This window comes from Falco rusticolus, chromosome 1, assembly GCF_015220075.1.
Source record: "Falco rusticolus isolate bFalRus1 chromosome 1, bFalRus1.pri, whole genome shotgun sequence".
Classification (NCBI taxonomy): domain Eukaryota; kingdom Metazoa; phylum Chordata; class Aves; order Falconiformes; family Falconidae; genus Falco; species Falco rusticolus.
This window is the reverse complement of record NC_051187.1, coordinates 20,445,210-20,460,177: the sequence shown is the minus strand read 5'-3', so window position 1 is coordinate 20,460,177 and position 14,968 is coordinate 20,445,210. Positions and strand designations below refer to the sequence as shown.

The 14,968-nt window shown below is 49.7% G+C and overlaps 1 protein-coding gene across 1 annotated transcript in view; it reads left to right on the top strand.

Annotated features, from left to right (window-relative positions):
• Window positions 1–14,968, top strand: part of LRRC75A (leucine rich repeat containing 75A) — a 96,085-nt gene that overhangs the window by 17,826 nt on the left and 63,291 nt on the right. The gene's annotated exons all lie outside the window — the stretch shown is intronic.

Genomic DNA, 14,968 nt, shown 5'->3' with positions numbered 1-14,968 from the left:
TGACTCAGCAGTGGAAGCAGCAGGTTTTGGATGAAGCAGTCTCCTGCAAAGTGGCCTGAAGGTGTGGTTCTTATCACACACGAGTGTCAGCTCACAGCCTGCTATCATCTGCTGGGCATTGCACCACCACGAACCCATCACGTGCTGGATTTCCTTCGCAGAAGCTTCCTGGGCAAAGGTAGGTTTCTGTCTAGGTCATCCTGAGTTCACTTGGTGCATGCTGCCAGCATCTTCGCTGGGAAATGAAATATCAACAAGAGCAGCTTAATGGCCCTGACTGTCAAACAAAGCAGAAACATTCTCATTTTTAATCAGGGTCGGGCGGACTTTGACACCTTTTATTGCTGAACAAGATGTACTGCTGCCTGTCCAAGCAGGAGGCAGCTTGGGGGGGGGGGGGGGGGGGGCGGGCAGGAGGGGATGTGCTTGCTTCTCCCTCCTGCCCTCCAGCCTTGCCTGGCTTGGGGGTGCTGCTTTGGGTTTGGGGGTGCAAAGAGCAGCTCTTTTCCCTTGTAGAGGACGCAGAGCCTACAGACGGGGCAAGAGGCATGGGGCACAGCAGAAAGGCTGTTTATTTTCCATGTCCGTTGAGCACCCCCAGCAAAACCTGGGATGAATTTCTCTTCTCTGTGCAGTGCAGGGGCTCTCTGGCCACGTGTGGGTTAATCTGTCACATCCCAGACAGCCCCCGGGGCTTGGAGGGACAGAGGCCAGCAGCCACCACCCTCAAGCCTTGCTGCAGTGATGTGTGGTGAAGCGAAGAGGAGGATCTTAATAGCACTTACTGGAAACGTTTTGCTGGCGAGTTCGGTGCACTGGCTCTCGCAGGGCAGACCGCTTCTCAGCCCAGCCCAGCCTGCAAATTGCCTGTGTCTCCTGGGATCTCCTTGGCTGATTTTGTGTGAAATGCTCTTCCAGTGATCACTTGAGCTGCGTTTCGCTCTGGCGAGTTGATGTCCGTGGTGTGTCCTGGCTATTGCTTACCAAGTGGTACCCCGTGCTGCCCTGAAGGGGCTGGGGTGGAGAGGGCAGTGGAGGAAAGTTTTGCTTAGCGAAAACCTTTGTTAAGTGCTCTGCTAATCAAACCCCTTTGGCTTCAGTGGGACTTAAACATGTGCTTATAGTTAATCAGGTATTTAAGTGGGTTTCTGACTTGGCAAGCGTGAGGGAAGATATCCCACAGGAGGAGGAGGAGGAGAGCACAACCGTGGCCTCCCAACTAAAGGTGTTTGCAAAGGTGGTCGTTAAAGGCAGAAGGTGGCACGGTCCGAGCCTGGGGATGTGGGTTTGACTTGCTCTGGCTCAGTTTCTCCGGTTTGTTGGGGGAAGATTCTCTGCAATCCCCACATGGGCTTTCACACATCGAAGGTGACAAGAAAGACAGTGGTTAAGGGAAAGAGGGGATGGGCTGGGATCGGTGTGGATCAGTAAATGCATCCGAGCCCACAGTGGGGGATGGAGGAAGGGTCCTACCAGCAGCTGATGAGCTGCAGGGACAGGCACCTCCCGGGGAGGAGGGCTCTGCCAGGCACCCAGGGCAAGACCAAAGGGGCTCAAGGAGGGGTTTGGGGGAAATCATCTCCCCTTGCACCTGGAAAAGCTGCTGAGCATGAGGTTCAGTGGGGTGGTGCAGGAGAGGCTGACGCAGCGCCTAGCTTGTGGCTGCTCGGGGGTGTAAGAAATCCTTTCCCTTCCCTCACCGATTGTGCCCTGGAGGGACTGAGCAGTGTGGTTATCGAGATTAAATTGATAAGCTCACACTTGAAGGATGGGGGACCAGGCTTTTAAAAACACGGGGGGAGCTGCCCATACCTTCAGGCACCACTGAGCTGGGAAGTGATGTGGGGAGCCCTGACTCTTGCTGCTGATGGTGAACGGGGCTGTGAGGACCTCCCCAAACCCAGAATAACTCCGTCCTTTGTGGGACTTAGGGAGTCTTTAAATTGGGAAAGTCACTTAATAACCTGCCTGCAAGCAGAAGGAAGAGATGGGGGCAGCACGAGCAGCAGCTCTCCATGGCTCCTGCTCTACCTCTCCATTTGGAGGCAGCTCTGACACCTTTGCAGTATCTTTTTTACGCAGATGTGGAGCTCGGCGGTGACCAGAGCCTTGCAGGCAAAGCAGCGCCGGTGGGAAACCCTCGCTGTGTGTGGATGCTGGTCCCAGGCATCCTTTGGGGCTTCAGCTAGAAGCAAGTGCTGCACAGCCATGCCATGCCTCGCTGGATGCTGCCTTAGCTCTTGTGCTACGGAGCAGCTTGGCATCACGGACTTTTAGGCACAGCTTCTGCAAAAAAGGCATCTCACGGGCTTGATTAGGAGTTAATTGGAGAAGTGGGTGATACCCATACTTTTCTTTAAGCTGGAGCTGTGTGGATACGGCTGGTTTCAGAGCGTGCCTGCTATCATCCCATAATTAGGGGGATCGGTTGCCAGCTTGGCGTGGTGGGTATCTTTGTGCAAAAGTGTGTGTGGTCGGTGTTTAATGAAACTGCTTCTGAACTGCCTGCTGTTGGTGTCTGGAGAGAAACGAGCCGCAAGCTCCAAAGCTAATCCATGAAATGGGATTGCTGAGGAGTTTGTCCCTTCCCTGCACTGCTCGGGCACCCCCTGCCCCTTGCGTAACTTTTGGGAACATGTTGGATGGTACCCAACCATGGGCGTGCATCTCTGTTCATCCACGGAAGCCTTTTTATCACTTTCACAGGGACACAATGGCTCATAGCGTACCTTTTTTTCTTCTTCTAGGCTGAGGTCAGGAGAGCGCCAACCCTCTGTGTTAAATAGCATCCTCCTGGATTTCTTTTCCCTGCTGCAACTCTTCATGCCCATGTTTATCTGATTTTCTTGCGGGGTATTTCTGCTGCGGCTGTCCAACCCTGGTGCTGGTTGCATCCCATCGTGGGAGAACAAGCTCCATCGAGCTCATTAGGAGGACTGGGCTGCTCTTGAATATGTCTCCGTATAAACACACAGCATTACAGTTACCGTGATTATTGTGCGAAGCATAGATTATTCTAGCATACAAGTGTGTTATGTATTGATTTGCCATTGCTTTGAATCCCATTACATGAATTGCTTTATTAATGGACTTTGTCCATGCTCGAGATTAACTGTGATGCTGGATTTGCAAATGAGAGAATTGAAATTCATGTTGTCCATATTAATTACTTGTGCGATGCTGGCCTTCTTGGCAAGCCGTTAGAAGCTGTGGAAACCTTTATTTTTATTCCATTCCCATTGCTTGTCCTAAGTAAGAAAATGAGTTTGGTGCCTTGGGATTTGTTTGGTTTGCTGCTTTGCTGGAAGCCTCTTTTAACTGGTGAGAAGGTACCAAGCAGAGAAAGAAGCTTTACACTTGTGGAATAGGCTGTTGTCAACTCAGAATAAATCTTAAGGCAGAAAAGGCGCAGGGAGGTTTTATTTCAACGTCAAGTTCAACCTCGTTTTCTCACTTCTTGCTTTGACCTAAAATTTACCTGTCTCATGTTCCCTCTAAGGTTTTACAGTGCAAAATCTCTGCTGCGTGTCTTCTTGCAGCGATACACAGCCAGGTTCTTGCGTTAGGTGCAGCGAGGTAGCTGTGAAGTGAAGCTCCACTCCACTTGCTGGTGGAAAACCGGTGATATACCTGGATTTTGGATGTCCATGTGCCTGCAAACCAGGACCGAGATGAAACCTGTTGTGGATCAGGGGATCAAGATTGCTCCTTCAGCGGCTTTCAGGTGGTTGATGCTTAGGTCTGGCCAACGTGGAGACACCAGTGCAGTTCATTTGGGGCACGTTTGGGTGCGGGGAAGAGGTGGCCAAGCTCTGGTTTTGGGAGGAACAGGGTAGGGAGCAACGTCTTGGAGCAGTGGCAGGACCAACACGGGGTGTGTGGGGAAGGGCAGCAGCGCGGTGTGTGTTGCAGGACACACGTGTGCTACTGTTTCTCCTCCTGTGGGATGCACCCATGGGTGCCTGTGTAGAAGACGGGGTACTCGGGCTAAGATGGAGAGGAGCATACCCATTGCCTTGCCTGTCAGCGCATGATTTCAGCTATGGCAAAACATTTTGCCTTCTGGTTTGGATGAGTTTGCTTTCCAGAGGGACCGATGGCAGCCCGAGAGCGTGGCAGCGTGTTGGGGATGTATTCGGTATGCTTTGGGTAGTGCCCGCGGTGCGCATGGCAGCGTCTGGCTCTTCCCTTGCAGCTATCTATCCAAACCCATTGCTGTCCCCGCGCTCCTCCCAGCCAGGCTCCTGCAATGATATAAATGGCAGAAAAAAATTCTTGACATGTCTTTACTGGAGTCAGCTGTGAGTTGTTCATTTAGATGATCTTTTTGTATCGTTCACATCATTCCGTGGCAGCTGGTTTAAAGAGTTAATTGAATATTTCTCTCTCTCAAAGATGTCTTCAATTATGTCCCGTGAATAACCTACTGTGCAAAAGAGCCGTGTTGAGGAATCATTGGTGCTTATTTTTACTAAGGCTTGTATCGATAAGATCTTAGGTTTTATTGTAGCACCTATCTGCTCTGAAGGACCCCAAAGCAATTGTCAAAGCATTTGTATAGTCTTCCACCGCTGAAATGCAGTCCCTTTGAAGCAGAGCTAAGCATTCTCTGAGCGGCAACACTATGTCCCTCCATAGCTAATGCAATAATAATCAACCCAGGGCTTGGAAGTGAAACCAGGTTTTAGATGGCAGTTATTGGATTGCAAGCTCTTATTGTATGTGCGGTAACGGATTGATTTCTTTTGGTCACCTGGGGGGGTCCAGGAGGCTCCCTGGTGATACAGTAACATCATTATTGATGCTGCAGGTTCAGTGTGATGTGCCTGGGAATTTCAGTGCTTGGGGATGCTGTGGGAGGGGTTCCCTGTGGCTCGCGTGGCTGGCTGTGTGCTTGCTGCTTGGCAGAGCTGTGCATCAAAACAAAAGCCCCGTATCAGATCGGTGTGGGCAATCCCCATCGCGACATTTCTGGCAGTGCTGCTAACGCGGATCTGATTGATCCCCCTAAACAATCGAGTTTTTTTCCATCATTGGATTGCAACAGCTCTCCTGGCTGAGGAGAGGGGGTGACATCTGAAAGCGGAATTTTGGATTGGTAGGGAAGCAATTGTGACTTTTCAACTGTGATTTGTAGTTCCTTCTGTACTTGGCTGTACTGGGATCACCTGCCTCCGGGCACAGCTGATCAGGCTGTGCTCAGAGAGGGCTTTTCAAGCAGTGGGAAGGATTGCACCGTTGTACATCGGGAGGAGACCCGCGCTGACCTCCTCCTGAAATCCCTCACGGTGGCAGCTGCTGGAAACAGGAGATGGGGCTCAAGCAGGCCAAGCCAATAAATCCTGCTTTCCTGCTAACCGGGGGCTGGTTCAACAGAATTAACGCCAGAGGCAGGTGGCTCACGCCGTGTTGTGCTAATCTGTGAAGGTGAGGGCATCTCTGAAGAGGTGGCTGGATCAGAGCAGGGAAGGGTTAGAGGCGAGGACTCCCATTCTCTCATTTTTTCTGTTGGAAAAGAGGGTGGTCCCCAGTACAGGGCCAGGTAAGGCTGGCTTTCCTGCAGGCTTATCTTGATTGTCTATCGGATCAGCCCAACCTCAGCTCTAGGAAAAGCCAGCTGCTCCTAGTGTCCTCCTGGAGGTCCCAGCTAGGCCAGCCTGATGGCAGCTGTGGACCATCTGTCCTCCTGTCCATTCATCTGCTGCCATGCGGGGCGTACCACGTCCTGGTCCTTCCCTTGCTGAGGTCCCTTCCTTCCCTGATTCCCCAAAGCTTACAGGATCTTAATTACCTTTGAGACTTTTGCCACTTTCCCACTGTTTAATGAGACTGGTTGGCACGGAGTAACCTGGGGAAGGACAGAGAGGTGCAAGGTTCAAGGTGCTCAAGCCTCGTTGCCTGTCTGATCCATCATTCAGGTTGGGCCATCTGAGTCAAGATTCTTTGGACTCAGTTCTCAGCATATCCCTTAGCAGAGATATTTGCGAGGGTGTTTGGCTCGTTACTGTTAATGAAGGCGGTACGTGCAGGTGGGGGATAAGGAGCAGATTGCATGAAGTGCTTGTAGACTCTGTGTTGCTCCAAGAACTCCCATCCGTCGCAGTGTGTGCGAGGAGACTCGTCTGTAATTTCAAACGGGGAAAGGTGTGTGATTGCAAATGCTGCTCTTGTACTGGGAATCGTTCACTTACTGTATGCCCAGACACCGGGGCGGTCTCTAACAGGCAGTGGAAATTATGAAGACGAGTGATTCCTCCCCATCTGACAGTGTCATCTACTTGGAAATCTCTTCCCCTTTCCTGCAAGGCTCTCAGTTCTGCCTTTTTTTTAATTTTTTTTTTTTTCCCTGTTGTTCCTGTAAATACTTATTATAAAGACGTGTGTGTGTATTTATTGCGTGTGAACACAGCGTGGTACAATACCCGCATGCGTGAATAAAGTCTTCAGTGCCTGTAAGGCACCTTACCGTCACCTTTCAAGGACAAGAGTTGTTTGAGCTCCCGGTTACCTTGAACAAAACAATGGGGGCCTAAAGCAAAACTTAAAAATGTTACTAGTATTGATGGGTGGTCAGCTGCCAAGCAGCTGGGGCTGTTCTCTGGCTGGAAGCGTGGGGACAAAAGCCGTGCGGAGCTTTGCGCTTGCTGCGCTGGAAAAGCAAGGTGCGAACAGCGTGAGTGGGGTTTTCCTGCTCCAGTTGCCTAAACATTAAATATCTAGGATAAGCTAATTAGAGGGGCTTTTCTTGGCGGATAACTGATAGATAACGCATCCAGAGGCTGACTCAGCCCAGCTGCCTTAGAGTAGGATGAATCACCACCTTCATGTGAACTGACAGCCGACTGAGCTAGGCGACAAGTCTGCATCCTCACCTGACGGGAGGGGAGATGCATCTTGTCCTGTAAGTCTGTTTTTCGACAGAGATCTTGGCGACTTTTGCAAGGGAAAATAAATATTTTTTGTGCATGTGGGGTGGCAGGAAGGAGCTGGCAGCACAGCGCCGTCAGGGCTGGGGCTGGTGTGTACCCTCCATCCTGGGATCAGGCCCTGGCCCGTGCTGGGGCAGGGGCGCCTGTGTAACCCCCACTGCCTGTAATATTGCAGGGTACTCATCACAGAGCAAAAGGAAGGATAAATTGAAGTTCTGCTTCTGACGTGTGGTTTGGATGCTCCGGTCAGCATCTGGATTGCTCCAGCAAGCTCTCTTAGCAGACACACGAGGGTGGAAATGGCAGATGCTTGATTAAATTTGTAATTTCTCCTTTTAATGCTTCGCTGCAGAGTTGTTAATGGGAGTTCCAGCAGCCAGAGCAGAGTTAATGGGCTGGGTGTCTTGCAGAGCTGATGCATTAACCTTTTCCTTTGGGTTTCAGCCAGGTGGTGTGGTGGGCTCTGGGTGGACCTGGCTAGCAGGGGGCGAGAAGGCCGTGAGGGTGGCCCCGCGGTGTTTGCACCCAGCTGTCGGCACGATGGAGGGACCGGTGGGATTGCTCACAGCCTCCTCCGCATCTTGCCCTTTGACCTGCGGCTCTTTCTGCCCACGTCTTTCCTTTGCCAGGGGAAGACCTTGGGGGATCACTCTTCTTGGGAGTGTTGCGGTGCAGAGCAGAAGAGGCTCTTGCACCTTCGGGACGAGACTACTGGGAGGCTGCTGCTGCCACCCATCCATCTGGGGAGCAGGAGGAAGAAGTGACAAGTCCCACCAGGAGCCAGCCGGTGCAGGCTCTGCATGGCCAGCAGGATCCTGGCTTGGTGCTGGAGCCCCAGCTGGAGTGATGGCCGCAAAGCGACGCACTGGGTTGGATGGGAAACTGGGATGCAGGCAGCTCCCGCTGGTTTAGAAGGGATGGGTGTATAATATTTTGTAAGCTTAAGGCAAATGCTTGTGTTAAAGGCGGTGATGGATCTAAATTGTTTGAATGGTTCAAAGCAAATCCTGCAGTCACCTTCCCCAGTGTTTCCAAACTTCTTCTATACTGGGATCCCACTGGCTCTGTAAGTGAAGATGGGGTGGGTAGCTGAGGCTATCTATCCTCATTAAATACCCACAGGCACTTTCCTGAAGAAGTCTGTTAGCTGTGGTCTGGCCAAACTCCAATTGGGGTAATTGCATTTGCCTCGCAGTTTAAAATAAACGCAGTGCATTCTTCTGCAAATCTCTTCTTTGCAGTTATTATCTGGATGGCACCATCATATCTCTGCCCATTAATCCGTCTCTCTGAGTTCCTATAATTCCAGTCTCCTGGAGGGGGTTCAAGCTGCCACCATTTATTATTTGAGTCACTCTGCCAGGGAAATATTTACTTCTTCTCTGAAACATCGAGTCTCTTCTCTAGCTGCACCCTCACTGGAGGCTCGAATGAGCAATCTGTTCCAGACCAATATTAACGCTGTAAAACAGAAAGTATCCCACATATTTAAACTCAATTTTTGCATTATTCTGGTGGATTAGACATAGAAAATTGCCGTAGCAATTGCTGGTTGCTTTGGAGGTTGCTGGGGTGACTTCTGCAATGCCCCAGCTGGATGGACTGGTCCCACCACAACTGCCCGGTCCCAGCCACTCCACACGTGGCTGCTAAATGCTGCCTGCCCTCTTCGAAGGTGTGAACTTGGGCATCCTTGCGTTGCTGAGGTCTGTTTTTTTCCCAGAACCTGTCGGAACATCGTTACCTTTCAGATGCTTTAGTCCCCTCTCAATGGGTGAAATTAGTTCCTGTGTTAAAAAGCTGTTTGGAGAAGAGGAGGAGGAGAAGATGGATGGACAGTGTGACTGTTCCAGCCTTGCTTCCTTAGGATAACCAGTGAAGAATTAAGTCATTTATAGCATGTATAAAACACCTTATTGCAATGTATAAACTCAGGGTTTATAGGGGGTGTACGCAGGTGACCAGGGCTGTTGTGCTGCAATAAATGCCCCAGGCAGATAATCTTTCCACCTACACACTTCCACGCTGCTGGGCCTTATCTCATAGGAGAGTAAAGCAGCACCAAACTTATCGGCTGGGAAGCGAATGCTGGAGGGCTTCATCACGTGCAAAATGAGTGGAGGCTGATTCTAGAAGCCGTGGCCAGCCATGGCCGCTTGCAGCTGGCAAATCTATAAATACTGAGGTTTGTGGTGGCTTCCTAACCTCCTAAGTCAACCAGACATCTGAGAATTCATGATGGAGTCGAACATCCTAAAGATCAAAGGCAAGAAATATTTTGTTTGCTTGTTTTTAAGCAGGGGGGGGACACTTCACAAGGCAGGGGGATTGAGCAGCTAAATATGTCCTCCGTCAAGAAAAACAACGCCGTAGCCTTTGAGCAACCCACACTGTGCTGGCCATTGAGTCACATCTCACATGCCTGTCCCTCCGAGCTGACCTTACTCACCACATTGCTAATGCTCACCTCGTGAAATCATTTCTCCCAGATAAGTTGCTGCAGATGATTGATTGCACACAGTATTAATCCTTCTCTTCCTTCGTGCCCAACCTTTGTTTATAATACCAAACTCTCTGCTTGGAAATTCATTATGCTGTCCTAGCTATTAGTGGAGATAAGGAACAGTTTTGGAAGAGGTGCTGGCCAAAATAGCAGCTATCGGGATATTTATGAGCAGCTGTGATTGCTGGAGCTCGGGGTGGATTTTACACGATAAAATATTTGGGCAGCTGGTAACTGTGCTCACTCCGCGTTAATGCAAGCAGCAACAGCATAACCTGCTTTCTCATATGACTTCTCATGTGGACTTGCCGCATTTTCCTCTAACTGCAATTCGGTTTGCAGCGATAAATAGTTTAATAAGGAAAAACAGGCTTGACTTCCATCGTTTAATGCTGCTTGTGGCTTAGGGGAGCACAATGCTGCGTCTCATGGAAATGCAACTTGGAGCTGCGAAAGCCGGTTGCTCAAGCTGTCATCGTGCTGCGCTTTTTGACAGGCAGCAGAAAGGGAATAACAAGTTGTTTTACCTGGCGCTAAGGAAAGATAAGCTGGGGGTACAGCTCCCAAATGCCTTGCATTTATTTTCCTCTTTTCACTGGGAAAATGGTATCGCTTGGGTGTGTTGAGCTCAGTTTGGGCTGGTTTTTGGGTGGAAGGGCTATTTCTGGGGTTGTTGCTTGCAGAAGAGACCCAGGTTGAAGAGAGCATCTAGCACAGCACCAGCTCTGCGGGGTGGCAGGGCTGACTGTGCCTGGGCTCTCACCTGGCTCGGTGTTTTTCCAAAATAATTGGGTTCTCTTTACGCTTTTCATGGCTGTGGCTGGGAAGTTTCCATTGCTGGCTGTCGTGGAGGAAAGCATTACGTTTTTTCTGCTGGACTTCTTTGATTCAAATTTCTAATTCCTTCATAGTTGTTGGGGGTTTTTTTGTGTGTGTTTGGTTTTGGTTTCAATCTAATAGCTTTGCATTGCTATGTTTGCAGAAGTCTCCCCAACTCCTGTGCAGGCTGAGCACAACTTGTTGGTGGCAGGAAGCTTGTCTTCCAGTGGGTAAGCCATCCCCAGGGGCTGATAAGTGGTTTGGCTTTTTCTCAGCCTCCTAAAGCTGGAAACAAATCAGATAAATGGCAGGAAGGTCATGGGTGATGGCAGGGAGGATGTGCAGCAAAATGAATTGAGCAAGACTCTTGCTTTTCTGTTTGGCCCCAAAATGATCTCCTCCCCCTGCTCCTCGGTCCTGCCTGGCAAAGCAAGGCTGGAGCCGACGTGCTCGGCAAGGGTCATGGCTTGGTGAGATGGACTCGGGGGCAGCTGCTCAAGTTGAGTTGGCAGCTTGGTTTTTTATCCACTCGCAGCCTCTGGGTTGCTTTCAGTCACTTCTGTTTTCCTGACTGTCTCTGCTCGGTTTGTGTCGTTAATTCCAAATCCTGCTCGAGCTCGTTCGGGTGCTGTCGAATGTGCCGCTCAGAAGCATCCTCTCGGTGTCCTCCGGCCGGTGCCCACGGGGGAGTCGGGACTCCAGGTGGCTCAGGGATGTTCCCTTTCTCCTGCCACACGTGCACAAACCTTCCCAGACCATCTCAGCCCAGTGCGGGGGTTTGGGTGGGCACCAGAAAAACACCCCCTCCTGCCTACACCAAGAAAACCATGGTCCCGCCTGGCTCATAAACACCATCGTTGAAAAACCTTATATCCTTCCCATGGGAAAGTTGCACCGGCTATTCAGGTAAAGATCCCCTAAGAAAAGGGAACGTGTTGAAAAAAACCCAAGTGACTCAAGCCAGATGCTGGGCGTTTTCTCCAAAGCTAGCGATCCGTGATTTGCCGCTGACAGCATGAACTGGTGTGAAGTTATTAAATTGCAGATGAGCTCATCACTTGGCCTCCAACAAGTTTCAGCCTTGAGTGGCTTTAAAATATTACATGTGGTGGAAAAGAGACAATGCTGGTGTGGCAGAGAGATTTAGGGAGCAGCTGAGAAAGACATCTGTGCATAAAAAATGCGTACCAGGAGGGAGGAGGGAATACTTCATGTGAAAAATGGAAGTTCTCCCAGGAGAGAAGAGGAGAAATTCTCTGATTTATTTGGTCTACGTTTTAATTTTAGCTTCAGAGAAAATTGTCAGAGTTTTGAGGTGCTTAAAGAGAAGTGGCAGGATGCTAAGCCTTGGTATGATCCTCAGGGATCCCGGTGTGTTGAGAGCTGGATCTGTGGGATTACTTCTGCCAAGCCCCCAAAACAGCTCCCTTGGTGGGGCGTGGGGTTTGCCAGCGATGCCGTACGACCGTCAGCCAAATCCAGCCCTTACTTGATGTTTACTTAATCCTAATGTTGAGCTCTACTGGACTGGGAAGGTAACATCCACACTGTTGTTAGGAGAGGTGTGTCTCTCCCTGAAAGAGTGTGTTTCCCTTGGGAATCTCCCTGCCCTACATTAGCTGCACAATTTCTATTTCCTTTTTTTCCTCTTGCAAAGGAGCCCGAGCTCCTGAACCCACCTGGTTCTGTGCAGTCACCTGCAGATCTGCGCAGTGCTGGACTACACGAGGATGAAGATGGTCTCAAATGAAGGAGTTTGTTTTTTCCAGCCTAATTAACCCCAACTGCACTGGAGCAGCCTTGGTGGGCTGGCCCGGCTGTCGCAGTGGTGCTCCTGGAGAGCACAACACATGCCATCCTCTTAACTTGACATCTTGATGCTGAGATTAATTCTTTTTTTTTTTTTTTTTAAGTGCCAGCTTGGGAGAAGCCATGAGATAGTTCATAAATCTATTTGGCCGCTTAATTTTTCAAACTAGGTATGTTTGCAGTCAGTGGGCACGGCTGGTTGGGTTTTGTGGCCAGTTGGATTTGTTGTTTTGAAGCTCTTTTCGGTGCTCCTGGAAAGGGAGAACAGCCCCACATGTGGTGGTTTTTTTTTTTTAACTGATTCAGCTCTTTTTTACTAACTGGCATGTTTGCAGTCAAACAGTCAGCAAAGCCAACACTAACTCAGCCAGTGCTGTAGTGATGCCCCTAAAAAAACCAAGGAAACCAGTACGGGAAAGACTTGCTACCTTGCCTGTGGTGTGAGCTGCAATTGCAGGCAATGTGGGATCCCTCTGGCTGCTATGGCCAGTGGCTGAAGATAGAAAAGATATTATTAAATGAAGATGATAATTTTCAGCCTGTCTCAAGTCACAGAGCATCAGCACCTACAACCAACGTGCCTTCCCGTAGCGGTCCATTGAGGCTGGGGCACCTCTGAGCTCGAGGCAAGCTCCAAATTGTTGCAGGGTGCCAAGGTGCTATTGACTCATTTTTGCTGTCAGTGGGGGTGGGAGAAAGGGGAGTTTTTAATGTAAATTATTAACAGATTGTGTGTGTGGCTGGCAATAACAAGCTTTAAACTGTCTCAGGGTGCTTTGAACATATACCAAAGCTGGACAAATTGCAGTGTTGCCAGGACTTGGGGCCAGTCCCCACCCTGAGCCATGCGTTTCTGCCCTCCTTGGTGTCCTGGGTCTGATAGGGATCGTGGATTTCTGATAGCTGAAGCTCTTGAATTGTATTTCTATTTTTCTGCCTGGTCTTCATCCATCTGCACATACACAAAGAGAGGTTATCCAGGTCTGTGATTGTCTTCTTTCTTATTTTTTCCTTTAAAAAAAAAAATTTAAAAAGTTTTCCAAGCTTTTAGACCACGTAAAGCTACTTTCTTACTGGTATCTTGATTTTTTTGATTTCCTGCAACAGCAGCTATATCCAGCCCTAGCGTGCTTCTACTTGTTTGGCCCAAATCTGCGTTTATAATATGCGGGCTGGGAGCTGCGGTGCTTTGGCTGTAGCACCTATTTGAGGTGGACTCCTTTCTCCCATTTCTTAACATCTCACTGACGTTCTGCTCAGCTCTGCGTGCTGCCTCCCTTTAAAACACATTGTTTCCAAACTTCAGGACTTGTGGCTGGGGGGGGATAAGTGCAATTTGTGGTTGTGAGGTGCTCTAACGTCCTCACCTGGCAAGTTCTGCTGAAGTGCTAAATGTTCAATCAATAACAAGTTATTAATTGAAACTATTAAATAAAAAGGGACTCAGGAAGGTGGCTTTTTGCAGGATGATGGTGAATAAGATTGTCCCAGCCCTGTGCTGTGTGTCTTGACACTTTTCAGGTGTTTTTTACTGAGTCACTTAGGAAGGTGCTATTTGGACATGCAGGAGTCTCAGGCTGTTACTGGCATCTTAAAGATAATTTTTGTTTTCACTTTCCCCAGCTCCACACTCAGCCCTCAGGGCCTTCTCCTGTATTTCATCCCTGTAACCAGCTGGTTTTCCCTAAGAGGACCAGAGCACCAAATACTTTCCCCTTTGTGCATGTTTCTTGCGTTGCTCATTCCTTCCTCACTTGAAACTTCCGTCTCATTTTTGCGGCTCAGCTCTTTTCAGCCTCAGATTCTTCGTAGAACTGGACCAGTTTGGTTTGATGGCACCGGGGTTAATCCCTGGGAGTGCTGCCCTTGCCGGGCAGCATGCCTTTTCACCCCCAGAAACACGTGTGTTTTTAAAACATCATGCAACTTCATGCCAGATGCCACCAGTTACATGGGAGGAGGACTTGGCACTTGAGGGCAAGTCTCCATCTCCAGCGTGGACACCCTGATCCTGAGGGTCAGAAGTCAGTTTCCCCGATGCTAGTGGAGATAAAGATACAAGGATTTTATCATCACCTGATTTTTTGTGGTCAGTTGAAGTGGTTCCTCCTTTGTGCTGTGTTTTGGTTCAAGAATCGGGAGTAGACGCTCGGAGCTGGACCAGCCCACCAGCTTACAAACCCAGCTCCCATTGTCTGTGAGGGCTTGAAGGACCAAAGGTTGTGGCTTCCTCCACAAGGGTTTGCACTGGGAGGATGCTGGTGGTCAGTTCTTCCTTACCGAGTCACATCTCTGGATCTTCAGTGGTGACTGTCAAACCACCACTGCCACGCTGGTTTTGGCACCTTGTGCCATGTGCGTGGGGTATGTCCCTGCCCACTGAGTCTTGTAGAGGCCATCTGGAAAGTAAATGCCTTGTGGTAGGTGTGGTGGTGTCTCTGCTATGGGTGCGTGGATGTGGTACCCAACGGAGAGATAAATCTCCTGAAATGCTGTAGGACCCATGGCTCTTCGTTTTGCTAAATCCCATCCATGCCAAGCAGAGGAGGCTGCTTCTGGGCTTTGTTCTTTAAAAGTGGAAGTATGCCTTTAAAGAGAAACATAAAACATTTTATTCCCATCAAAAATAAAAGGCAAAAGGGAAATGGCTTGCTCAAGCTCACCCAGTAAGGTAGAGCTGGAAAATGAGCCAGCTCTCCTGCAGCTCTGGTGTCATGTGGGACCTGTGAGGAACATCTCCTCGAGGGACTGGCTCTGGCCATCCTCTGGGGTGGCTGGTGGGACCCCACTGCAACGTGTGTTCGTGTGAGAGGATTGCTGACCTGTCCCCTCATCGACTGCTGCCGAAGAACAAAACATAGTGGAGATTAAATATTTGAAGTAAAAGGAGTACACTATATATAACCCT